A 7,320-nucleotide genomic window follows, 5' to 3' on the forward strand; every position below is an offset into this window, starting at 1 on the left:
CTCTTGCAGGGGTAAAGAGAAATCTCTAGGTTTAGATGCTTAAGAGATAGGTGAGGCTCGGGGTGGGAGATTGGCACCCCATAACTATGCTTAACTCGTCATATAAGATACCGGCTAAAAAGGAAAGTGTGCTCTTTTGTATTGAACAATGAGCAAATAGGATTATCAAATCTAGAGACATATTTGAGAACATTCTCAATGTCTCTACGGCCTTGGATTGTGTGATGGCTACTACTGGACAAAGGTGTTTATTCCTTGGCATTGTTCTTAACAAAACATATGACATAGTTCCATGGGACTTCATTTTGTGTGTCTTGGATTGTTTGGGTTTCGATATGCACTTTATAAGGATAGTGGCAACCCTATTTTAAAAATGCCTCTGCTATATTATGCCCTAATGGGGGAGTAGTTGGGAACTATGGCTTGGGGAGTCCAATTGTGCCACTGGCTTTTTCCATTTGCACTATTCCTCTAATTACAAAAGTAAAAGTGGGCGTGATTTAAGGTCAAGTTAAAGGTGCCAACCATCCCTCTAGGGAGAAGTTCTTCTTGTAGCTGTTTGCATGTGAGAGTTTTCTAGCATCTCAAGAAGATAAAGATTGTGTGATGAATTTTCATGGTATATTCTAAGGCTTTTATGTTGCAATTGGCTCCAACTATAATTGGATGAAAACCTTTGCTTTGAGTCTGACCTTGGGACAATACTAAACTAGATTGCTAGCTTCAAATGCATTGAATTGGTAGAGGTGAGATAGAGGGGAGCCCCTAGGTTTCATAATTTCCTTAAGATATTTAATGGGGTAAAAGAGAAATTGAAATAGAAGCTAAGATAATGGAATGGTATGCCTCTAAGGTGGAATGCCCATTTTATGATCATTCATCATATCGTATCTGCTATGACAACATACATTATAGCTATCTAGTATTTCAAAAAGTCACACTAGGCAAAAATAGAGAAAATCTTTATATATTTTTTATGGGCTAAAGAGGAAGGAAAAAAGAGATTACACTATGCCAAGTGGGGCTTGTTGAAAATTCCTAAGGAAAAAGGAGGCTTGGGGATTCCAAATATGGGGATTCATAATGTCTCTTTAATTTCTAAATGGATGCCTAAGCTTTTTGAAGGCAAGGCCTCGTGGGTGCTAATGACTAGGTGGTTCATTGAACATGGTAAGGGAAGAAAGGTTGGCACATGGAATGGCCTCACTTGGTATGAAAAATTGTGCTGAGAGTTCCCTCTAAAAATCAAAGGCTCTATTGTCGTTTCAGGCCTTCTCTTGGCTTGGAAAAACTACTATCAACTATTAAATTGGAAAGGCAGACTGGGCCTCGAAGGACATGGGAGTCTAGGAGAAGTTATCTAGTAGGGCTTAGCTATTAACATTCAGAAAAATCCATTGGCCTCTATTGATTTTGCAAGGGCAAGGGGTCTGCATAGAAAAGGCATCCATAGGTGGATTGCTATGTGGGATGTTTAGAGGGCTGATTGGAAATTAATGTTGTGCCTAAAGCAAGAATTTTAGTTAAATAAAAGTGAGATTGGGGTTTTGAATGAAGTGTTGAATAGAGTACGAGTAGCCTACTAATACCATCTTTTCCACCAATGGGATGGTTAGCCAGTGGTGGTTTAGGAAGTCAATGTTAAGGAAAATATCTACTAAAGTTATCTATAAAGGATTATCATGCTCCCTCTCCTATTTTATAGGGTTACATGTGAAATGGAAACTAAGAAGGAAGCCTAAATAGTGGCAGGATAGATCTAATGATATTTGGAAAGGTTGTAAGATTGGAAGAGCTTTGGAAGAGCAAGCTTCATGCTTTGGACAATGATGCAATTGGTTTTGATGGGTGAAAGGAAGATTAACCAAATGGTTAACATTGACCCCCTCTGTCCATTATGTGGAGTTGCAATGGAGGACATGAAACATTTGATGTGGTCATGCCTGATGGTGAGAAGCTTGTTGACCAAGATTGAAATGGCAATCAGGAAAACAAGCTTAATGTCGAGGTTCAGCATTAAAGAAAATTGGAAGGCATCTTTGTTAGTAGACCCCGAGCGGCTTCCTTCTTCCTTGAAGATGTACAAGCCCTATATTTAGGCTATAGTTGGTTTGGTTGGTTGGAACGTAAGGAACTCAAAGGTTTTTCCTCGATATGGCTCAAGGGAACACTGAATTTTAACTCTTGTTTTCTGCAACATACAAGACATTGCAGTAATAATGGAAAAAAAGGATTAGTTGTTAAGCTTATATCTGAGAGATGTGGGGACTAACCCACCCATTATAATTATATTCATCCTATTTTGTTTTTTCTTTAAAAACATGATGCTTTAGAGAAAGGCACGAGCATTGTTCTCCATCAATAAGATTCTAACAATTCCTGGCATCCTATTGCATACATTAGTAAGTCTTTGTCCAAGTAATAATCAAACTATTCAGTGCTGGATCTTATGTATATGGCTCCCGATTTTGAAATTCCAACATATCATTTAGCTTTAACCAAACATAAATGTGTTGATAGACCATGTAACACATTGGGTGATTTCAAGGCCAATTAAATCTTTTTGTGAATATGATGTGGCTTATTATTCAAGAAGACATTTTGCCTCATGGAGGTCCACAATATTGTCAAATTAAGGTATGCACTTTGAATTTGAGCTGCTAAAGATTGTGAGCAATCGACTAAATGTTAGTCAACTATTTGCAAGTCTAAATGATCCAAATTGCAATGGCTTAACCAAATCTTGAGAAACATATCAAGCTCATGCTTGCCTTGTATGTAGGCCCTCAACATTGGCTCTTGGGACATTTCTATACACGTTTAGACACATACAATATGGCTCTATAGGATTCCCATTATAATCTATCCATTTGAAGCACTTGTTGGTCGTGTACCATGGTTCCATACAGAAGCAAGATTATTTGAGCTCTCGGACATCAAGAATAGAATAGAGATGCATAAGATTCTGAGGGGGTCGCTCATTTTCATTCGATAGAATTATTTCGATTACTTAAGGAAAGCTCAAGATTAGCGAAAGAAATACTAGGAGAGGAGACACATCCAGCTTCAATTCCAATAAAAAAGTAAAGATTGGCTACTACGTTCTCATCCCATATTGGGTCATGAAGAAGGTGACATGCCTCTAAATGTTGTGCACCCAATAGGGTAATCTCTAAGGTTCTCCCACTATTAATATTTCCTAGGGTATAGTTACAAACATTAGCCCATTTAAAGGCTTCATTTTAAAAGTATACTTAAAGTTCATATACAATTTTTTAGTAAGATAGAATTTGAAACTTCTCACCTTATAGATGGCTCTAGATGACTTGTGTTGATCGATTTAAGTCCTTGTAGGGCTAAATTTGGATTTCATCTGAGGAAGTTATGTGAAATTTTGGGCAAATTTATCAAAATTGAAGCTCGTAGTATAAGCCCCACCAACTTGGAGAAGCTTAGATACACCATTATTGGGCAAGTATTCGCCCTTAAATTTTGCCTCGGCAACCATTCACAAGACAAAAGTTATAGCTCAAATATCATAGGTCAAGCCCCTATTATCCTCCCATCGTCAACCTTATAGGAGGGGAAAGACATGATGTGCATGATCAGTTAGCTGATGACTAGGTTCCATGTGGGAATTATTTGTTGTATGGTGGTTTGTCCACATGTGGTTAGTTAGGACTAGGCTATAGTCATAAGAGCATAATTAGTGGTTTCAATCTGAATTGCTTTGCCTTTCTGAGCATATGTCAATTTGGCTGGTGGTTTGCTTTCCTAGTAGACCATCTAAGTTGCTACTCTGCTTGAGGTGTTCAGACAATATTGTATTTGATGTTTTCCATTCTGATCCTTCATCAAATATGACATCTCGAGAGATAATAACCTTTCGGTTGATGGGATCATACTTGTATGCTTTGCTCTCGTCATTGTAGCCAACCATGATGCATTTATATGACTTGACATCCAATTTTATGTGATGATTATCATGTATGTGGGCATATGCTATGCAACCAAATATGCGGAGATGGCCGATGCATGGCTTGTATCCAGTGAATTCCTCATAAGGTGTCATACCCTGAATTGGTCCGGTTGGAAGCAGATTAAGAAAGTAGTTTACAGTGGCAATTTCTTCTCCCCAATACTGATTCAGAAGATGTTTCTCACTGAGCATCTCTAGCACTATCTACTAAAGTACCATTCTTCCTTCCAGCTCTTGTATTTTACTGAGGAGTATGTGCACATGTAAATTGCCTTCGAATGCCATTACTTTTGTAAAAGTTCATGAATGTTGAAGACATGTATTCACCTCCTCTATCTGATCTCATGACTTTGATCTTTAAACCTATCTGGTTCTCAACCATGGCTTTGAATTCTTGAAATCTGAAAAAGACTTTAGATTTCTTTTTCAAAAATTAGACCCAACGGTATTTGTTGTAGTCATTGATGGAAGTTTAGTAAAGTGAACCATCGATGCTGTAGGTCTATGCATAACCCCATACATCTATATGAATCAAAACAATAATACCTCATGCTCAAGAGGTGCTTCTGCCAAAATTGGTTCCCTTCCTATTACCGAAGCAACATTCTTTGCAAACTTTTTCAAGAAACTATAGCTTACAAATTTCAATTGCCATATTTTGATTTCTGAGCTGAATCAAGCTTTTGAAATCAACATGTCCATATCTCTTATGCCATAGTGCAGAAAGTGGCATCGGTTGCGGCAGTTCAATTGACATGGCATGAAAATCTGTAATTGAAGCTAGCATTCTAGACAAGTGTCATTCCTTGACCGCTTTTCCTACTAACTAATATTCTCTAGATTTGTCTCTGATAGTGCATTCTCCTCCATGAAGATGAATCGATAGTTGTGTTTTTTCATTTGCCCAACGGACAAGAGGTTCTTGCTGAGCTTCAGAACATAGGGTACATCTTTCACCAATCCTTATGTACTAGTGAAATTGTTCATAGGGACAATGCCTTCCCCTTGAATTGGATTTGGTGTGTTATTTGTAGTTTAGATAACGTTCTTTTGTCCTTCTCAAGGTTTTATCTTTGTGAACCATTCCTGATGCTTTGTCATGTGAGATGATGCGCTGTTGTTGATGTAACGAGGATCCTGATACACTTGATCGATTTGATAACTGCATTCCCCTTTAGATTTGCAATCAATGTCAAGATATACACTGTTTCAGTCTTCTGTATATCCTCACTTGCAAGAAACATATTCTGACTTCATTGGCATAATTACTATGACTTGAATGTCCACCTCGATGATTTCCCCTTCCACAAAAATTTCCTTGATTGCTATTGGATTGACCACCTTGGTCATACTACTTCTTGCGGCAATCTCTTTCATAGTGTCCAAACTTATGAGAGTAGTTGCACATAATGTTTTACATGTTGGTGGATGCATTCCCTTGTCCTTGAAATCTTCCTCGATTGGAATGATCTCCTCTTGGATGCTACTATGGATGCTGAATTTGCTAATGACTTTGAAGCTGATGATGACCACTTCGTTGAGATGCTCTACCTTTGCCTTTGCCTCTAGCTCTGCTTCTATTTGAAGCTATGAATTCTTGATTATTGGAATGACCTTTGTGAGCATGAATGGCCTGAGTCCTAAGTTCTGCACCAATTAATACTAACTATAATTCTCCCAGTGTTGGAATTCGTTGAATGACAATTCTCTAGATGAGATTCTCGTATCCCTCTGCTAGTCCATTCAGGATGACTTGAACATTTTTGTGAGATTCATAGTCTCTCCTACTTCTGCGAGTTAATTATTATAATCCTTGATTCTGAGTACGTAAGCATGACCAATTTCATTGTTGTTGCAAAAACTTTGGTTGATCTGGTTTCTCAATGTGAGAATCTTGGAAGTGTTCTTGGAATCGTAAAGAGCTATGAACATATCTCATGCTTCTTTCAATGTCTTCATTATGTTGAGTTGTCCAAGCATGACATCTTGTACATTGTGCTTGATCACATGATATGCATATTTAACTTTCTTGTCCCATTTTGCTTGTGCTCAGGAAATGGCAGGATCTATTACAGGTGCGAACATTGTTGATGCAGGTGTAGATCCTGTTGCTTGTGCTATGGCAATAGTGGGAGTGGATGTTGGATCGTCCGATGGTCTAGGGGTAAACCCACCTACATACTCCCTTTGTCTTGAAGTACAAAAAATGGTCTCCATTTGGTATTTCCATGTGCCATAATCTGAGTTTTTTAACTTAGCAAAAATGCCTCCAAATCGAGGTTGCTAGTCATAGTAGACATGGTGCAAGAAATGTAATCAAAGTGCTATGAAAAATCACTGCCTAAATCAACTGTGAAACATTGTCTAAATCAACTATAAAACACTGTTGTGGTGAAGATAGAACTACAATATATATCCAATCTGTTACAAAGCTTGTGGGTGGCAAATGATGCCACGAATAGCCAAGAGTCTTTACAAGGCCTAAATAAAGTGCACAATGCTAGAAAAATAGCCAATAGGCTTTACAATGATGGCATGTGAGTGTAAAATCAAATAATGTGCAATCTACCCTTTAATCAATTTGTCAATGCCTCTAAAGACTCTGAAGTCTACTCACTGAACTGATGGTGATCGGGTTTTCGAAAATGTGATGATGTAAAACCACATGTGAGTGAAGGGAATAGGGTTAGGGTCAAGGTTTCTAACGCTTTCCTTTATAGCACTCTATGTGTTAGTGCTATGCACAATATCAAACATATGATGTTGAGATTAATCCTCAACAAGGGCACATCCATTCAACTAGGTAATGGCATCTTAACAAGGTGTTGACCTTGAAGCAGTGCAGTGGTTTCGCTAGTTCTTGATTGGTGCCACAATGTCTTGTAGAGAATAAGATGATTTTCTCTTGACTCTTGACCAAAATATTCAGCCTTCAATGGCTCCTGACCATCACATTCAAATGGAAGGCAACATGTCTTTCTAGTCCACACTGTTACAGATTGGTGCCACAATGTCTTGCAGAGAAACCATGGTGAGCATTATCAATAAATGATTGGTTTAGAATATGGAAATGGGTTCAATTACCATGATAGTTGCAAGGCCATAGGAAATGATTGTAGGAAGCTTTGTGGAGGGAGGAATGAGCACGGTATCCCATTTGTTCCATTGAATGCCTTTATTCATTTGAGTGACAACTCTACTAATGCCCCAAGAGTTGCACACACAAACTGACTTGTCCTCTAACTTTCAAAATTGCCTACACAATGTGAAAGGAGTGCATAGCTTAGATCAAATAGGTACGACCGTTAGTTATGGGGTTTTCCTATGAAACAAACACAAAA

The sequence above is a fragment of the Dipteris shenzhenensis genome, chromosome 11, assembly GCF_047967505.1.
Source record: "Dipteris shenzhenensis isolate YYH24624 ecotype China chromosome 11, Dip_SZ_1.0, whole genome shotgun sequence".
Classification (NCBI taxonomy): Eukaryota; Viridiplantae; Streptophyta; class Polypodiopsida; order Gleicheniales; family Dipteridaceae; genus Dipteris; species Dipteris shenzhenensis.